This window comes from Plecotus auritus (assembly GCF_963455305.1).
Source record: "Plecotus auritus genome assembly, chromosome: 4".
In the NCBI taxonomy this organism is placed as follows: domain Eukaryota; kingdom Metazoa; phylum Chordata; class Mammalia; order Chiroptera; family Vespertilionidae; genus Plecotus; species Plecotus auritus.
In genome coordinates this window covers 57,589,038-57,608,605 of record NC_137775.1, presented here as the reverse complement: position 1 = coordinate 57,608,605, position 19,568 = coordinate 57,589,038, and the positions used below count along the sequence as shown (strand labels likewise).

General features: G+C 42.3%; 1 protein-coding gene across 2 annotated transcripts in view; it reads left to right on the top strand.

The window, feature by feature from the left end:
- Positions 1-1,210: 1,210 nt before the first annotated feature.
- Positions 1,211-19,568, top strand: part of HTR1E (5-hydroxytryptamine receptor 1E) — a 72,244-nt gene continuing 53,886 nt past the window's right edge. The window contains exon 1 of one of the 2 annotated variants that reach the window (XM_080666106.1): positions 1,211-1,659. The gene's annotated coding sequence lies outside the window, so the exon portion shown is untranslated. Of the gene's footprint in view, positions 1,660-3,174; positions 3,231-19,568 lie in introns of those variants that run through there. The other variant, XM_080666107.1, reaches the window with a different exon arrangement.

The window sequence follows — 19,568 nt, the reverse complement described above, 5'->3', positions numbered from 1 at the left end:
AGCCCTCCAGAAGCTCCCGCCAGCAGTGCCAGGATTCTATAAAAGGTCCCTCCCAAGCTACCTTCTCTGGCCTTCAGCAGGTGGTCACTCCTGGAACAGGAGGAAGAGCAGGAAGCCCTCAGCCAACCTGAAATATCAGCTCCAACCACCCACCCCTTCTCCTTTTCTTCTCTGCTCTCTCCACCTCTCCGCCCCCTTATACTTTTCCCCTCCCTAATTTTCTCCATTTGTTCTTCATATCCTTCTTTTAGGAGCAGAAATAGAATATTAGGGACTAGCTATAATTATAAGAAATTATAAGCTCTATTAACCTTGATTGTTCTGTTCTGATTAGGGAAAGCACATTCTAACTTGGCTGAGAGTTGTGTGCCCTGGGACATAAGAACTAACATCAGAATGCAGTCCATCCTCCTTTCCCAAGAACTGCCTATCATTATGGAAAGATTTACTACCTCGTGGCTGAAATAAATGTAGCCCTGGAGACACCCACCCTTTGCAACCCCCAACCCCATTGCCTGTAATCTGGTCCCGGAGGCGCCAAGAGGCACCCGCCCTCTCCGACCTCCCAGCCCGCATTGTCTGCAACCTGTAACCCTTATCTTGCCTACTTTCCCATGCCTGTAATTCTTACTTTCCCACGTAATCTTTGCCCTTCTACCCAATATAAGCAGCTGGCTTATAGGGAGGGGCAGAGCAGATTTTTGTGGATGACCTGCTGCTCTCCCATACCACTAGCATTATTGGTGTAAACACTCATATATGATTAAGCCCTGTCTCTGCTTAATTGGCTCAAGTAGTGACAGGCAGCCCAGAACCCTTGGTTGTCTGGTTCCACTTCTTCCCTTCCCTCTCCTTAAAGCACCCATTGGAGGTTGCCTGTGATGTTTCCCTCTAGGAGAGCAGAGGCTTTGCCTAGAGGAGCCACAAAGGCAAAGTCCAAACCTGCCAGCTCTTCTCTCCCCACCCCGCTCTCATCCCTCTCCCCTCCTCAGGCTGGCCCCAGGAGAGGCAAAGGAGTCTGCCTCTCCCAGCACTGACTGGCCCTTTCTCTGCCTGAGCCGCAGCTAACAGTGGGCTCCAGAGGTGTGACCCTTTGTCCACACCTCCAAACCCCCGGCCAGGTTTATAGCGTGGACAGCGCTGCCCTCTAGCGTCTCCAACCGAGAGCCCTGAGGGCGCCATCAGCTCCAGAATTTCTCTTTCACAGCCTAAGCAAGACCTGAAGCTCATCAGAGCTGCGACCTCCAGGTCTCCTCCACCACCGCCGCCCTCTTTGCACCCGACTCACCTTTTCATCACACCCACCCCTTCTCCGTTCAGCGGCGTCCGGGGCAGCTGCAACCTGTCCGTTGATTTAATAGACTGGCCGGCGCTCCTGCTGCTCCTCCTCTTCCCGGCTCTCGCCTCCTCTAGCAGTCGCGCGCCCAGACTTGGCGAAGCGCTGCGCCCGCCGCCCTGTGCGCCTTGCTCCGTCTCGCCGCAGCCCAGGGGCACCGGCACGGGCACAGGACGCTGGAGGGGACAGTACCCCGGGACTCAGCGTACCCCACAGCCGGGTGTTGCGAGAAAAAGGAGCGGGTTCCGGGAGAGACTTCTGGAGCCAGCGGGGCGCCCCAGCTCGCCCAGTCGACGCGGCTGCTCGCACCGTCCGTCCACCAGGTGAGGGGCGCACGCCTGACCCGGCCGACCTCGGCTTCCCTGCCCACCCCCACCCCAGGCCAGGGGCTCAAGGTCTGCCTGGGGTATTTTTGCTCTCTCTGAGGCGCACAGGCGACGGGATTGGGGCAGGGGGCGGGGAACTACGGGGTCGCCTGGGCATGGTGCCTGCCCCCGGACCTCTTAATAAGGAACGCGTTTCTCGGGCAAGCTCCCCCTCTCCCCAACCGTGTGAACTTGAATGTCGACATTGCATATAACTGTGGTTTATGAATTTTATCCTGCTTCCTTGCGTATGGAGTTGAAGAGGCTTAAAAATGAAATCAATGGGAAAGGGGTTCTAGGAGGAAAAACTTGAGTGGAAATCACGCGGGGGGTGCGGGGGGTGCTGTGCTTCGGGAACCTCTGGAGGAGGAGGCGATTTCAAAGGCAACGGAAAACCTTTGATTAGAAAGGATGGCAAGGCTGCTCCAGCCCTCACAAAATAATGGTGTGCTTAGTCCTGATAAAGAAAACACTCTGGTGGGGAAGTGATGGGGCTGACTCGTTTTCTTAAATTACAGAATAAAGCTTGGAAGTGCGAGTGAAGAAGGGAAGTTTTGTCTTAGGCAATTTCCACTCCAGGAAATATGCAAGGTGGGAGACGAGCTCCCCTTCCTAGTGAAAATGAAAGGGAATGGAGGCTAAGTGGAAGTGGTTTCTGCTATCACGGGATCATAGATGGTTTTGCATTCTTCAAATAGACTTTGTATGTTTCTGCCTGCGTCCAGTTTTGGATAGGACCTTCTATTCAACCCAACTCTGCTTGTCCTTGGGTTAGAAGGATGAGGCCGAGGGTGTCAGCATCCCAGGGAGCTTCTTCCTAACCTTCCTCGTTGTCCTTCCCCGCCTCCTGCACCAAATCTGAGTCCCAGGGGGAATAATAATAGATGGACAAATGGGTTGGAGGAGGGGTGTGTTTCCCCAATTATTCAGAGTTCTCCTACCATTCTTCTTTTACCCTTAGCTCCAAGCAGTATGTGCTCCTGCTCCAAACTTGACATTGCTCCAGAATACATATTTGCCAATAGTTACACATTCAGACGTGACCTTAAACACCAGGGTGGGCTTGTGAGTTAGGGGCTTTCCTGAGTTAACCTTGTTCCTGGTGCAGCAAGTAGGGGCCGGGGTCTGGCTTCCCGTGCTGCCATTTCCCTGGGGAGCATCTTTGAAATCCCTTTGAAATACATATTTCAAATAAAAGAGGGGATTATGAGCCAGCCTTTCTCTGTGGGTGCACTTGTATTCCTGCTGAATTAAATGACATGACCCTGTCTTCCACAAATAAGCGAGTGGAGGCATTTGAGGCCCACTTAGCAATTTCAGAAAGTATGCCTGCCTGTCTTTCTCCTCCCTTCAGAACTTTAGCCCCCAGACAACAGATCTCTGAAAATGAAGTGGGCCACCTAAGTGGGATTCAGCTCAATTTCTGTATCATGTTTAAAGCCAAGTATGTTACTTGTTTCTGAAATGGCATAGCAGCTCCACAACGAATCATCTTGCTGCCCAGAGGTGGGAGAAGTGCTTTTGCTCAGGTATGTCATCACTAGTAGAGAGCGATCCAGAGAAACTCCTTCAAATCCTGATTCGTCATTGTTGATAGAACTTAACGATTATGTTGTCATCACCCAATATGGGCTGTTGAAGCCCAAGGATTGCTACAGATTGCTGTATAAATTGAGACTTGTGATGCTACAGCTGGAAAGGAGCTCAAAAAATAATGTAGTCAAGACTGGTCCTCAGAAAATTGGTATATGCATGCCTACATGTCCCTTTAAGTAGTCATTGTTTCTCTCATGAAGATTTCCAGGGATGAAGACTTCACAGATTGTTATTATATCAAAAAGCATTCAAATTAACCATTTATTACCACCAGCTGTTTTAAATGCTACAGAAATCAACATCACAAGCATAGTAAACTCGAGTTTTCATTCTTTCTCTTCTCCTGACCACGGAGGCCTTACTCAGAGTTCTGTTCCTAGACCAAGTGCTTCTGGGGATCCTCCTGGACACACCATTCCCTTGGGCATGTGTTGAGACTGGAGTCACAGCCTCCCTTGCATCTCACCCTGATATCACCTTTGTTAGCTGTTGTGGTATCTGTTCCAAACATTTGCTCCCATTTCTTTTTATTGATGCCTGGTCAGCATTGATCATGTAAGTGAATTTCTTTGGAGGAAAATCACCAAGTTAGGATTTCTCAGAGATGGTATTTAGGAAGAGACAACATCCAGGACACATCTCTAGCCTAGGTGACACTGGAGTATGTTCCCACTCCCTGCTGCTTGATGAAGTTATTATTAGAGAGCCAATGAGATGCATCACTAGCAGCACCTCATCCCCACCTGGCTCAGGCTCCTCTCTGTCAACATATTACACCACCACCACCACCACCACCTCCACCACCACCTCTACCACCACTACCACCACCACCACCACCACCACCACCTCTACCACCACCTCTACCACCACTACCACCACCACTACCACCTCCACCACCACCACCACCTCCACCACCTCCACCACCTCCACCACCTCCACCACCTCCACCACCACCTGCACCACCTCCACCACCTCCACCACCACCACCTCCACCACCTCCACCACCTCTACCACCTCCACCACCTCCACCACCACCACCACCATCACCTCCACCTCCACCACCACCTCCACCACCACCACCACCACCTCCACCACCTGTTCCCTCCTTCTCACCTTAACACTCAGATCGTTATTTTTCCATGTTTCTGTGGTCCTTCTTGGAATTTTATTTCTATACTACCCTTTAAAAGTAAAAAAAAATCTAAATCTAATACTTTAATATGGGGAGGCCTTCCCTCTATTTCTATTGGCTCATTACATAAGAAGCTTGAGGCTGTTCAAGAGGTGAATTTCAACCAAATAGGGATTTATTATTCATACCATATGTTATCAAGGCCATCTTTCAGGACAGAGGTGAATCTGAACATCTTATGCCTTGGGCTTCTTTCTTCTCCACCTCCCATATGTTTATACATGTGAAATTATATGAAAATAAAGTCCAGGGAAACACAGAAGGTAAGTATGCTAAATGGGGGAGGGAAGATGGATGGACAGGAAAGAGAAAAGGGGCAATGGAGCAGTGGGTAGTGAGCAGTGGGCAGCTGACTTCTTTGTTTTCTCCTCCCTGAGTCATTTTGTGGAACCAGCACTGTGGGCCCTAAAGCTTGGGGTCCAGGTGAGTTGACTTACCAAAGTTCATCTTCCTGGGAATAAAAGGACTTTCATCCGTATCCAATCTACTTTTTATGACTTGGTATACCTTTCTATTTTTTGTGAATTAAGAGACTAAGAGCCAGAATTTATAAAGATCATTCAGTCCATTGGTATATTCCTGGATCACAACAAATTGGTAAAATCCTTGAGAATTCTAATACAGTTTAATTCTAATTTTATTAGTTCTTTTTTTTTGGGGGGGGGAGGTGGGGAGGGTGTCTCACCCACTATGGATTACCAATCACCTGGTTCACTGTGGTCCTTGTCCTAACAGATGTCAATACTTTTTTTCATGATTTTATTCCCCTAAGACATGTGAAATGAAAAATCTGTAGTCAGCGAACATGTATAATAGGTTCATTGTTAGAGCTCTCTCCTGTTGGTCAGTGCTCAACACATTCAGTTGTAGGATTAGGAAGACAAACTCCTTTAGAAGAACCTGTGAAAACCCAATCTAGATCATTTTAAACTGCAAATTATATGAGGAATGAGTATCTCAAGATTTTGGTTATCAGTATAGACCAGATGGAAGGTCTTTATGAAAATCTGACATGAGAAGAAAAGCATTTTTATAGCAAGAAGATAAAATTTTGAAAAATAGAAACCAGTAGCAGTAGCAGATTACAGTTTTAAACTCCCAGATCCTTCTATGACCCCCATCTACCTAAAATGCCCAAGTAAAGCAAAAACAGACCCCTTTGCTGCAGCTGTTCTTTATCTCCTTATCATCTAGATAATCAGCTGGCATGTCCTAATATTTCCAAGGGATTTGGGAAGGATCTGACTTGAGGTTAAAGTAGGGTTTTGTTGGGACAGTTCCCACAAGAAAGTCAAATCTGTGTCAAACTGTATTCTTGGGAATCAAAGACAAGCCAGAGCATCGTTGAGAAGTAAACTGCACCAAATGGATAGTGAGATTGATAAGCAATACCTTCTAAAAAGTGCCTTCAGCTATGATACCCTAATGATGTTCAGAGTTATCGTAAGTTCATTCATCTGCACTGGGAGGAGGGGGACAGGAGGAAGGAACTAACATATGATGAGTGTCTGCTATGCTTCAGGACCTGTGATAAGAACTCTTTTATTTAATCCTTGCAAAAGCACTGCAGGGTAAACATTATCAGCCCCACAACTTACTGATTCATTAAAACCCTGTATTTTTTTTTCATCCAAACGCCTGACCTGCCATCCTTTTCAGGGAGCTACTAACAAGCCAGAGTGAGAGCACACAAGAGGATTAGCTAAAGAAAAGGTTTGAGGAGTGTGCTGCTTATAGAGGAGCTCCTGTGAATTTGGACTTTACCCTGAAAACCTCCAGGAATCGTTTTAAAAAGTATTTATTAAGAACAACATGCATACAGGAAAATGTGCAAATCAGAAGTGTTAAGCTCAGCAACTTTTCCCAAAGTGAGCACACCCTTGTAAGTAACTACCAGCAAGATAAGAAATGGAACATCCCCACCACACAAGCTCCCTTCCTGTCCCCTCCCAGTCAGGACTGCATCCTCCTCCCTAGATGTCACCACGACCTGCGTTCCAACATCCTAGCTTACTTTGAGCTTTATATACACATAAGTTGTACAGAATGATCTCTTTTGTGATTCAGTTCAACGTTCTACTCATAAGATTCATTTATGTGTATGGTTAGGCCAGTAGCTTGTTCATTCATTGTTGTTGTTGAAATATGGCATTATGTTGTACAAAGGTGCCACTGTTTCATTATCCATTCTGCTATTGATGGATATTTGAGGTGTTTCCAGGTTTCTGCTATAATAAGTAATGCTTCATTATAGTATTTTAAGCTGTTGCCCAAAATAATTAGTTTGGTGTTATAGAGAGCTCACCCTGGCTGCAGTAAGGAGTGGAAGAGAATGGGTCTGGAAGAGGCAGGTACCATGAGAGCCCAAACTAGGCCATAGCAGTAGACATGGAGAGAGGGAAATGGAAACAAGATGAACTGAGGCTGTAGGGGAAGAAGGAAAGTATGACATGCAGGGAGTAAGTGGATGCAAGGAGTGAAGGAAAGTATGGAATGCAGGACAATTCCCAGGTTTCTAGACCTGGTAAATAATGTTTTCTTTCACCAAAACTGAGAACACAGGAAAATGAAAAAGAACCTATTTGTTGGATCTCAGAAGATGAATAGAGTCTGGCCAGTGTGGTTCAGTGGTTGAGTGTCGACCTATGAACCAGGAGGTCAGGGTTAGATTCCCAGTCAGGGCACATGCCCGGGTTGCAGGCTCTATCCCCAGTAGGGGGCGTGCAGGAGGCAGCCAGTCAATGATTCTCTCTCATCATGGATGTTTCTCTCTCTCTCTCCTTTTCGCTTCCTCTCTTTGAAATCAGTAAAAAAAATATTTTTTAAGAAGGAGGTTAAAAGAATTGCCCAAGATGACTCCGAATCTGTGTTTCTGTTGCAAAGCACTTTCTTTTCCCGGGCTGCCACCATGCCCCTTCCTCCTGCAGCAGCACCCCTCACACCTCCGATTTGTAATGGGTAGCCACCTAAAAAGGAACAACAACTACTTCACATTTCCTGAACTGTCGACCTATGAATCATTTGCTTTTCCCTTCAATTTTGTCTCCTTTTAGCAACATAATCACAAGAAAAGAAGGAGATGATGATGAATCAGCTAAAACTTTATTTTATTTTATTTTATTTTACCTTTTAAGACTGCAAGACAGAATTCAGAACAAGAGACTGGAAATAAAGGAAATAGCACGTAGACAGCCTTGTGTTGTTCTGGTTGATCAGGAGGACAGGGAGGACAGACCCAGTTAACAAATGTGCAGGAAGGCAGGTTCCAACACTTCCTGGAAGGACTGTCTAATGCCCTTAGGCTGCCTGGGAGGTGTGGCCTCAGCGTCACTGGGAAGTGCAATGTCTTTAGGGGCACGTCACAGGTTGGGTTCTCCTTACTCTAAGAGAAACATACTCTACAGTGGGACTTCCTGTGCAGGATGTTTATTAGGGAATGCCCTTGGGAACCACACTGGAGGAAGGGAAGGAAGCAGGATTCGTCAGAGGGAGAAGTTGAGCTGCAAAGTGGACCCAACAACAGGCTCAGCCAACCCCATGGTGGGTGGTCTGAGTTAAAATAATGCAGCAGAGTTGTCCCAAGCTAGGTCAAAAGGATTGGGCTTTTCAACCCCTTCGCATCAGGAAGTGAATTCAGGCTACACGTGACTGTCATGATCTTGGGGGAGGCACTTCTCTGCCTCTGAGGACATCCTTAAAGGGCGGACAGTTGAAGGCTGTCTTGACCCAATCCCAGAAGCTGGGCTACAAGCCCTTTCTTCTTTATATTTTTTACATGTACTTTTTTTTTTTATATATTTTATTGATTTTTTACAGAGAGGAAGGAAGAGGGATAGAGAGTTAGAAACATCGATGAGAGAGAAACATCGATCAGCTGCCTCCTGCACACCCACTACTGGGGATGTGCCCGCAACCAAGGTACGTGCCCCTGACCGGAATCAAACCTGGGACCCTTCAGTCCGCAGGCCGACGCTCTATCCACTGAGCCAAACCGGTTTTGGCTATTTTTTACATGTACTTTTTTAAAATTATTAAATGTATTGGGGTGACTTTGGTCAACAAGGCTATATAGGTTTCAAGTGTACAGTTGCCCTTTTTTGAGGAAGGATCTGGGTAGCATGTCTGTTCCATCCCAGGACATTTTTATATGGATTTCAACTGCAGAGGACTAAACCAGATAACTTTCCAGGCTCCTTCCAACTCTGAGATCTACACTGACTTATTTCATTATACCAAGGTTTCTAAGCCACTGAGAACTTACAAATTGTTATAAGTGATTTGCCATTTTGCCTTTCATCTCTCCTCCCTTCCATTTCAGCAAGGAAATATACCACTCAAAATGGATGGGTGGCAAGACCCCTTATAATAAACATACCTGGCTCCTTGATGCAGAATTTCTCATATGAAGGTAGAGAGGGTATACTGCCAACCGTCTTCAGAAGGAATTTTTAGATGATCATAAAGGGACTGTGTGTGTGTGTGTGTGTGTGTGTGTGTGTGTGTGTGTGTGTGTGTTGGTAATGCCTGTATTTAATGCTTTAAAAAGAGTTCACTATAACTGCTCCATTATGATTGGACCTGCACTACAACTGAAGTATAACTGAAAAACTGCTCGTAAAAAACCTTTCCTTACTATCTCAGCCTATTCGACTCAGTAACACAGTGCCCTGCAAAGGGATTTTGTGCTGTACACTTTTAACAAAGGACTGGCTGATACTTGTCAGCCTGAAAGACCTCTCAGCAGATTCTGCTGGGAAATCCTGTTCTCACAGCAGACACAACAGCCCCTGAACTGGAGACGCTGCCTCTGACCTTGGGATTCATTCCATCTTTGCCTTCAATTCTGGGGATGCTACTCCGGCTCCCCCACAACTGTACTTAGTGAATTCCTACCAAGAGCCACACCACAAAATTTTAATGGTCTGATCCCAGCTCCATTCTTGAGTATTGTTTGCTTTTTCTCCCATAGTTTGGTCTTCTTTCAGAAATAGTTTTGGTGTCTGCAAAACATTATTATCAAAGAAACATGGTCTTTTAAGAAAATGTCACTAGTTTGGGGGGCCTTGTTATATTAGTTTTCTGTAACATTTTTACTTTAATTCTTCAGTTTGCTTTATTGGTTATAATCTTATGCTCTCCCTCACTTTGTTCTTATCACCTAAAGTAAATTCTTTAATTGCTCTGTGCCTCCGCTCTCCCATCTCTAAAATGTGAGTGGTAATTCCTGCCTTGTAGACATACTGTGAGGAATAAAGAAAAGGTAGTGCAACATAGGCTGTGAGAAAATGTTTGTATTGTTATAATTATTATTTTTATCATTATTCTTGTGTGGTAGAAATAATGTAAATTTAGGTGAAGAATGTGATGCTGGCCTTGCAGAAAATAGAGAGATGGGTCCAGGCTGCGTTCCACTGCCCTGAACCCTATTGGCAGGAACTTTTCTCTTTTATTTGCTACACGTTGCCTCTGATCAGGTATGTTCTCAAGCCCCAGAGAATGCCCTTGGGTGCTACTTTCTCCAATCACTGAATCTACACACTGAATTTATTCACATCCCTCCTTTATAGATACAGGAGAAGAAACCGATCCCAGCATGTGACTCGATTTCCATTTGCAATTGCTCTGCACCCAAAAAGTCACAATTTCTGCATGCTCTGTAGTGGTGCCTCTCAAACCTTCGTGTGCCTTAGGTTCCTGGTCCCCACCTGCAAAGCTAATAATCAGTAGGGTAGTGTGAGGCCAAGAATTTACATTTTTCACAAACTCCCAGGTGATGCTGATGCTGTTAGTCTGCAAACCACATTTTGGGGAGCACAGATCTGCAGGGGTCAGCATGACATACAAAACTTGACTGGGTCAAGACAGCCTTCATGAGGAAAGCAAACTGCCTTTAAAAGTGGGCAAGAATATCACATCCATAAGCCAATCAATGCTCCTCTCAAAGGCTGTCAGAAGTTTACAAAATTCAATATATAGTCAGATTAAAAAAAAAACCTAGCAAACTAGAAATAGAAGAAATAAATTTCTTAATAAACTAGAAATACAGGGTATCCCCAAAAATGTATACACACAGTGTCTATAGATTCAATTACATTTTGAAAATGAAATGTATTTTAATAAACACTGTCTTTATAATAATTTAAAGTATGTATACATTTTTGGGACACCCTATAGAACAGAACAGTTTCTCACAATAAAAACCTTTCTGAAACAATAGCTGACATCATGCTTATTGGTAAAGTACTATAAAGATAAAACAACCGCCATTATTTAACACTCATCTGAATGTTTTGATCAATGCACTAGACAGAAAGCAAACAAAAAAGAAGGAAAGGTAACAAAAAGAAGAGAAAAAAGAAAAAGAAAAGAAAGGTGTTATAAATTTATAAATTTTGGTCAGGCTGTATTATTATTTACAGATTATGGAAGGGATCATTGAGACCTGTCTCTCTCTTTTTTGTAATTTATCTTTATTGTTGAAAGTATTACAGATGTCCCTTCCCCCGCCCCCCCCCCCCCGCCACCCCTTTGACCACTTCCACCCAGCATCCCACCCACCACCACTTCTAGGCCTTCACCACACCATTGTCTGTGTCCATGGGTTATGCATATAAACATATAAATTCTTTGGCTAATCCCCACTCACCCACCCCCACCTTCCCTCTAAGATTCCTCAGTCTGCTCCATGCTTCTTTATATCTTGGATCTATTCTTAAGGCTGCCTAGCACAATATGATAACATGAAAAGCTGTTTGATAAAGACTCAATTTAGTATCAGCTGCTGATATTATTACCTCATAGTACTGTTTGTAGACTGGAATTAGATAATCTGGGTAACAGAAATTTGTAAAAGGTAAATTTTCATGCAGAACCAAGATTTTATTAATGTTGATAATCTTGTTCCAAATTGCAAATGGTAATACAAGAACAGCAACCAAAAGATTAAGAGATCTGAGTTGTATACCTTGTTCTGTGTGTGACCTGGGAAAAACCATTGATTTATTTCATTCCTTAGTTCTCTTCTAAGAGCAATGATGGTAACAGCCTTACCAGGATAAAATGAACTAGTATCACATAAAATTATGCTGAAACCTAAAAATTAAATGATGGTGATGATGATAATGGCAACAATAATAATAAAAAATTATATATTTCATCTACTGCTTCTTGTTCCTTTGTTGACAATTGAACTAAACAGATGTGATTTTCATGTTTTTAAGTATTTGTATCAAATTCTGCTACTTCCAGTTTTTACAGTAATTTCCTATGGCTCAATATTACCTTGCATTGCACATCAGATATGTTGTCCTGAAAAGTGGATGAGAATAGATTTTTTTGGAAACTAACCCATAATTAAAATGCACAGAGGGAGTTTCCATATATTTAGTGGAATTTTAAAATTCATGTGAGATAATGTAATTAGCATTTTTCTGACATAAATCATTATCTTCAATTAGCTTGAATTTTCTGACATTATATCAAGTGCTCTAGAATTGAGCACACCTGTGCAAATATTCTTCTAGTATATAATGAAGCCTTACAGTTATTAAAGAACTCACAGAACAACCTTTTGAAGTAGGCAAATATAACAAATTCTTTGTTATCTCAATGTTTTATGTTTGATTCTTGTTTTATTACATTTCTTTTCTCACTCTACTCTGACACAAATTTAACAAGTAAAGTTCAAATCCTCTGTTCAGCTACTTTAAGGTTTTTCCCCTGATTATAAATGAATTACATATTCATTGTAGAAAATATAGAAAAGTATCCAGAATTGAATTAAAATTTTCAAAACCCCGTCACCAAGAGAGAGCTATTATTGATACTTAGATGTATTTCTGATCCCCACTCCCACAGTGCTGTTCATCTATACGGGCAGAAAATAGATGTTTCTTTTTAGATAAAATTAGAAGCATACTAAGTATTTTTTATCCAATTAACCTTTTTCAATGAACATTATAGCTTCAATATTTTACATATAATTAAAATATTATTTAAAAACATTACTTCTAGCTCTGGCCAGTGTGGCTCAGTTATTTGGGCATCCTCCCATACACCAAAAGGTTGCTGGTTCGATTCCCACTCAGGGCACATGCCTGAGGTTGCTGGCTTAATCCCCTTAGGGGGCATGCAGGAGGCAGCCAATTGATGTTTCCCTCTCATATCAATTTTCTCTCTTTCTCTCTCTCCCTTTCCTTCTCCCTCTCCCTCTCCTTTCGTCTCTCTCTAAAAATAAAAAGGTAATCAAAATAAATTTTTATTTTTTTAAAATATATTTTATTGATTTTTTATAGGGAAGGAAGGGAGAGGGATAGAGAGTTAGAAACATCGATGAGAGAGAAACATCGATTAGCTGCCTCCTGCACTCCCCCACAACCAAGGTGCTTGCCCTTGACCGGAATCAAACCTGGGACCCTTTAGTCCGCAGGCCGATGCTCTATCTACTGAGCCAAACTGGTCAGGGCTCAAAGTAAATTTTTAAAAATTAGTTCTAATAAGTATATAATATTCTATTGTGAGGATATACCATAATTTATTTAACCAATTATTACTATTGCACTTTTAGGTTGTCACCGTTTTTTTAAGTACAGCATTATAAAATTATAATGTCAAAAGAAATTTTTTACATAAATCTTTGTCCTTCATTATTCTAATTATTTTAATAAAAATTCATTAGCAAAGGAGTTCTTGAAGTCTCTAGGGGAAAATGAAGTTTGGTAATTTAAGTGTGGATAGAATTGATATACACATCATAGTATCCTTTCTTCCCCCTTCCCTCCCTTCCTTCATTTAGCAAAAATGTATATGCTTTTAGTGCTGGAAGTTGGTAAAGCAACAATCTATTTGGGTGACCATCTGTTTGCTCCAATAGTTACATGTAACCCAGACCAATCACAGCATCTTGTTCTCCCAGCCATTGTGGTTGGTTTAGGGATACTCAGTGATCCAGGTCAGACCAATCACAATCACTGAAACTCAGTTTAGGGTTTACAAGTACAGACAAGGCCCTATATCTACACTGACTTTGGAAGTTTGAGGATGTATGCCTGGAACTGCTGGGACCTGGCATGCGGGCAGAGCCTCCTATAGATAAAAGCTTACATGGAGGGAGATTCTTTTTGTTTTTAAATTTATTTCGAGACAGGGAGAGAGAGAGAGAGAGAGAGAGAGAGAGAGAGAGAGAGAGAGAGAGAGAGACAGACAGACATCTATTGGTTGTCTCCTGTACACACCCCAACTGGGTATCAAACCCACAACCTAGGTATGTGCCCTGACTGGGAATTGAACCCACCACCTTTTGGTTTACAGGATAATGCTCCAACCAGCAGAGCTACCCAATCAGGGCAGAGAAAGATTCTTGATTGCACTGTTTGAATCTCTGGACCCACTGGTGCCTGAATATTGAATTTTCCCAAGCAAATACATTCTCTTTTTTTGCAAAAGCCAATTTAAGAGGATTTCTGCCATTTGTGTTTGAAAAGATCATTATTAATCCAATGATCTTCTACTCTCAAATGATGAAAATGAGTTATGATTAAGATAGTGTAGGGAAGGCCTGGGGTGAGGGGCAGGGGCAGGCAAGAGGGTGTCAATGGGGGAAAGGGGGAACATATGTAATACTTTCAACAATAAAGAATTTTTAAAAAAGATAGTGTAGATACATACTTTAGAACTTTATGAGTTGTGGTTAAAACAGATCCGGGGCTGAACCCTAGTCCCATCACTCACGTCACATGGCCTTTCCCCACCTCGGCTTCCTTACTTCTACAATGAGGAGAATGCTAATACTTACCTCAAAAGAAGGGTTAGATAACGTAATATGTGAAAAGTGCTTAGAGCAGTGCCTTGCACCTTCTAAGTGTTATATAAGTATGTCCCTGATGCCACTGTTGTTATTTTGAAGGCAGAAAGTGAAACACAGGAGGGTGAATTTCACTCATGCAGAGATTTACTGGCCAAGCTAAAATTCAAACTTAGTTCTCCTCTCTTCTCTTCTCTTCTCTTCTCTTCTCTTCTCTTCTCTTCTCTTCTCTTCTCTTCTCTTCTCTTCTCTTCTCTTCTCTTCTCTTCTCTTCTCTTCTCTTCTTCTCTCCTCTCCTCTCCTCTCCTCTCCTCTCCTCTCCTCTCCTCTCCTCTCCTCTCCTCTCCTCTCCTCTCCTCTCCTCTCCTCTCCTCTCCTCTCCTCTCCTCTTCTCTTCTCAGTGGGCCTTTTCAACACTTAACCATGTTAGCATCTTTATGACAGAGATTTAAGCATTAAGCTTTAAGAAGGTTTTTGTCCACATATCTGTATATTTCTTTCAAAAGCATTTGAGGGACGTCTAGAGCCCACTAAATAGGTCTATGTTACTAGCAGTGACTAGATCCTGTTGTTAGGACTGCAGGTTATAATTTGTAACAATATCTCTTATTATAATAAAGTTAAATTTATTGTTAATGTTATTTTTATTTTATTTTTTAATCCGCACCTGAGGATATTTTTTCCATTGATTTTCAGACAGGGTGGGAGGGAGGGATGGGGGGAGAGAGAGATGAGAGAGAGAGAGAGAGAGAGAGAGAGAGAGAGAGAGAGAGAGAGAGAGAGAAACATGGACATGAGACACATTGATTGGTTGCCTCCCGCACGCACACCGACTGGTGTCAGGGAATGAACCCGCAACTGAGGTACGAGGTACATGACCTTGACTTGGAATCAAACCTGCAACCCTTTGGTTCATGGGCTGACACTCTAACCACTGAGCAAAACAGGCCAGGGTGTTAACTTTATTTTTAATTAAAATACATCTTATTGTAATTTTTATTATTACAATGAAAAATAAATACTTGGTACCTTTCCCAGCTATTTTAAATAAAATATACCTTCCCATTAAACCAGTTGCTCTTGCAGAATGCTTAAATCATTCAGCATTCAATTAGTGATCTCCCATTAGCTACTGAACACTGGGTAGACGTGTTTGCTGGGGAGGCAGCTGGTCTCTCCCAAATGGAAATCAGATTTCATTGCATCTGCTCAGAGAGAATGTGGCATATGGCAAATGAATACACAGCTGCCTGGTAAATTTTTCCACTAAGAATTAGTCTAATACCTAAATGCACAGTGAATAAAACATCTAAATAAGAATATTATGTTTAAATTCCTCATCACTGTTAAAGAGTCAGGTCATTCCCTTCAATAATAACAAAGTCGCACTATCTAACTTTAAAACGTACATGTTACCTAGTATTCAACGTCATACTATCCAAGCCCAGCCTGCCTTTTAAATTCTATTATTAAGTAATTTCAGGCAGTGCAGCTTATTAAAGCTTTCCGTAAGGCCTTGTAGAGTTCTGATAGAAATGGAGGACATGGAAGAATGATAGTGTGGTGGGAAGGTCCATGGCTTAGAGCTTTGGAAAGTCAGGTCAATGTTCAAGAACATCCTTGTCATGTCTTGGCTGCCTGGTACAGAGCAAGGTGCTTATCTCCCTCTGCCTTAGTTTTCTCATCTGTAAAATGGTAGCAAGAACATCATGCAATGATGATGATAATACAAACCTCATAGGATTGTTGGAATCAAAATGGGAAACGGCATACAGTGCTGTTAGCATAGCACCTGCTGCATAATAAGCACGCAAAGATAACGAGAGCTGCTTTGTCATTGACTCTAGAGTTTTGCTGGGTTATCTTTGTAACCTTGGGAACATTATCAAACTTTTCTGGGCCTCAGTCTTGTCACCTTCACCAGTAACTTGTATCAGATACTGTATAAAATACCTTTTCAGTTTAAAATGCTTTGACAACGCCCATAGGTGTTGGAGTATACCAAAAATCTGTAACAGTGTCAAAGTTGGGAGAATTTCTTAACCTGCTGTTTCACAGTGAAATTGAGCTGCATTCATTCTCCAGGACTAATCAGTCTTCTCAGGTAAAATAGCAAGATTCATCCATTCATGACTTAGCATCCAGCCGGTGCTCAGATTTTTCAGCACTGGTTTGGAGAGGACAGTTCAGTGCTTCATTGCAGAACTGCCCTCATCATGATGCCTTTACTAGTATTATTGACATTTATTTCAGATTCCGCAATGACGCTTTATCATAATCAAAGAGCCCCGTGATGTTGACAACTCAGGCAAAAGAAACCAATTCAAATACAAACTTGGTTCCTGAGGATCGCTAATACAGATTTTCTCTCCCAGTTGTTTAGGTGGAGTGTGTGTTGGATACACTGTCTATATGTCTACACTGATCAAGCTAACCTGAAAATCTCCTTAGTAGCCTTTAACTTTGTACTTCACCAAAACAGCCTTGGAAGTATCTATGTTTTTCTTTTCATAAAGAGCTTTAATTTTTTTTTGCCTAGACTCCAAAGTAAGAAATTAAATGGCATGCTTTCAGCTTATACTCTGAAAGCCTCCAGACATCATCATTAAATCTAAATTGATAACTATTTTTTCCTTAAATGATGCAATTTTTAAAACTAGTGTCATTTTCTATGTGAATAACTATAGTGATATTCATGTATGCACTCTAGGGGAAGAGATAGGGTAGAGGAGCTTTAGCTGTTAAGTAGATTTTAAACTAATAATAATAATGACCCTCTTATAGCAGGTGTTGATGTATTAACTGATGTTTATACTCACTTTTCAAAAAAGAATTGTAGATCGATAAAGGATATATTCAAAACTCAGTTCACCGGAAGAATAAACAATAGGTATGTCTATTTAAATATATCCTGTGAGACTGAAAAAAATGCTTTTCTTCTAATAATATAAATGGAATTTTAGTGGCACACAATATTTTTGGCCCCCAGATTGACTACTGGCCTAAGTACACCAGGAAATAAGATAGAAACTAGGTACTGCCAAGCATTGGCAGTTATACGTTTAGTTGATTGTTAAGAAACTCATAATAACTGTCTTTTTGTTATGTGAATTCTTCTTAGTTGAGGCTCTCTTGATTACAAGAAACATATTCCCATTTTTTAATTACTGGTAGCCTAATCTGAAGGGAATTTATTAGAATGTGCTAGGACATTTGATGGGACCCAAGAGCCAGAGCGCGCTGCTAGGCAATTATCAAGAATCTGGAACCCAGTGTGAATATGTCTCCCTTTTCTCCTCCCCTCTCTTTCCTACCTCCTCTCCACTCCCTCCCTTCCCCTCTTATCCTCTCTCTGAATTAGCTTCCAATGCTTCTGCATGCACATGGCTAAATGCAGGTTTTCTGAGCTCCTCAGTTTAGATGTCCAGATTCAAACAACTCAGCATCTCTTACTCACAGTTTCAGATTTTTAGAAAAGAGACTGATTAGCCCAGCTATAGTTAGGTGACCCAATCAACAATGTCCAGGATGTGAGATTATGACCCAATCAACAATGTCCAGGATGTGAGATTATGGAACCCAAACATGGCTACTGAGAATCTAGTCCCAGCAAGAGGGAAATAGTGTGTGGAAAGAAAATAAGGAGGATATGGATTGTAGATATACTCCCCCAAAAGTTGTCTATTCTTCCTTTTGACTGACAATTCTTCCTTTTAACTTACACACACACACACACACACACACACACACACACACACACACACCCTCTCTTTCCATTTATTAAGAGCTCTCTCTGCTGTACATGATTCAACCATGTTACATTAAACTACACTCTCACCACCCTCTTTCTAAAGGGAGCTAATCCAATCACTCATATCTGGCAGCTGAAACAAAAATTGTTGTCAATGGGCACCTCTTCTCAAAGTGAACAATTTCCCAATTAGTCCATATTTTTCTCTAGATCACACTCCATTTTGTTCAGACAACACACCTTTCCATCCTGCAATGCAGTGGTTACATGGAAAAATTTGCTTACAGAACCACAAACACTCCCACTTAGAAAAAGAAGCAAAAAACAAAAGTCCTTTCTGTAACACCGTACATTGGCTACCAGAGCAGAGAATTAATTGCATCTCACAGGACAAGGACTGGAAAGTGAGGAGTATAACATATTTTGTGAGCATCCACTGGTATTATGGTGGGTGTGTTCCTTGTTTAATCAACTGTTTCATCATAACATGATGCAAGTGAGGATATTCTCTCTTTAAGCCACCGTAGGTGACTCAGCCCATCAGTTCCACCTTCTCTCCGTAGCTCTATTAATTGTAGCCTTCTCTGTTGATACAGTTTCTCTCTTAGTCAAAATTCTTAGGTTGCAAGTAAAAGCATATACCCAAAATTTGATGACATAAAACAGCACCCTTTATTTAACTCAATTTTGGAGATAAGCTTGAGTAATTTTTCTGCTCTGGTCCAGTCCAGCTGCTCTGTTGAGATTGCTCTGCACACAGCTGACAGGTCACTTGCAAGCATGATGATCCAGTGTGTTCTCATATTTATGGGGTTGGCAGGCTGTCTGCTGGCGTAGAGGAAGCAGGTGGGCATGTGGTTCTCAACATCCAGATACTAGACAAGGTGTTTTCAGCTGTGGTTGCTGGGAGCCCACCCTGTGGCAAGGGATGCTGTGGGATCCTTCTCAGAGGCACGTTCTATCACGGCATGTATTGACAAAGCCAGTGTGTGTGAAAAAGACAAGTAAGTGCTCTATTACCAACTCAGTAGCAGGCATGTGCAACAAAAATTAAAGACAAGCTTGTCATTTTGTTTTATTCCTTCTGAATCTGAAGCACCTGTAAATCCCTCTTTTAGAAGGTGTGTAAACAATATTTAGTGGAAGTCAAATGTGGTCTGCAGCATTTTTTTATTTTTATCTTTTTACTTTTTTTTACCTGATGTTTCCCCCTTATCTTGGGAGCATCCGTAATGACAGAAATAGTTCAGGGCACCATCACAGGATGCATCTGGAAAATGAGTGCAGCATAAACCAGAGCGAATGGGCTCTCTGCTTCCTGATAGTAAGCTTGACTTTTCAGGAGCTTCCCTGAGCCCATGTCTTAAGATCTCTCCACACTTTCCTAATACTTCCTGGAGGTCCAGCCAACCACTCTTGTTGGGGCAAATGATATCTCTTGCTGGCCCCACCACTTCTTTCCTACAGAGTGATTGCGAGGGAACATGGGCCCCATGCATCTTATCTTCCCACCTGCACTTGCCAAT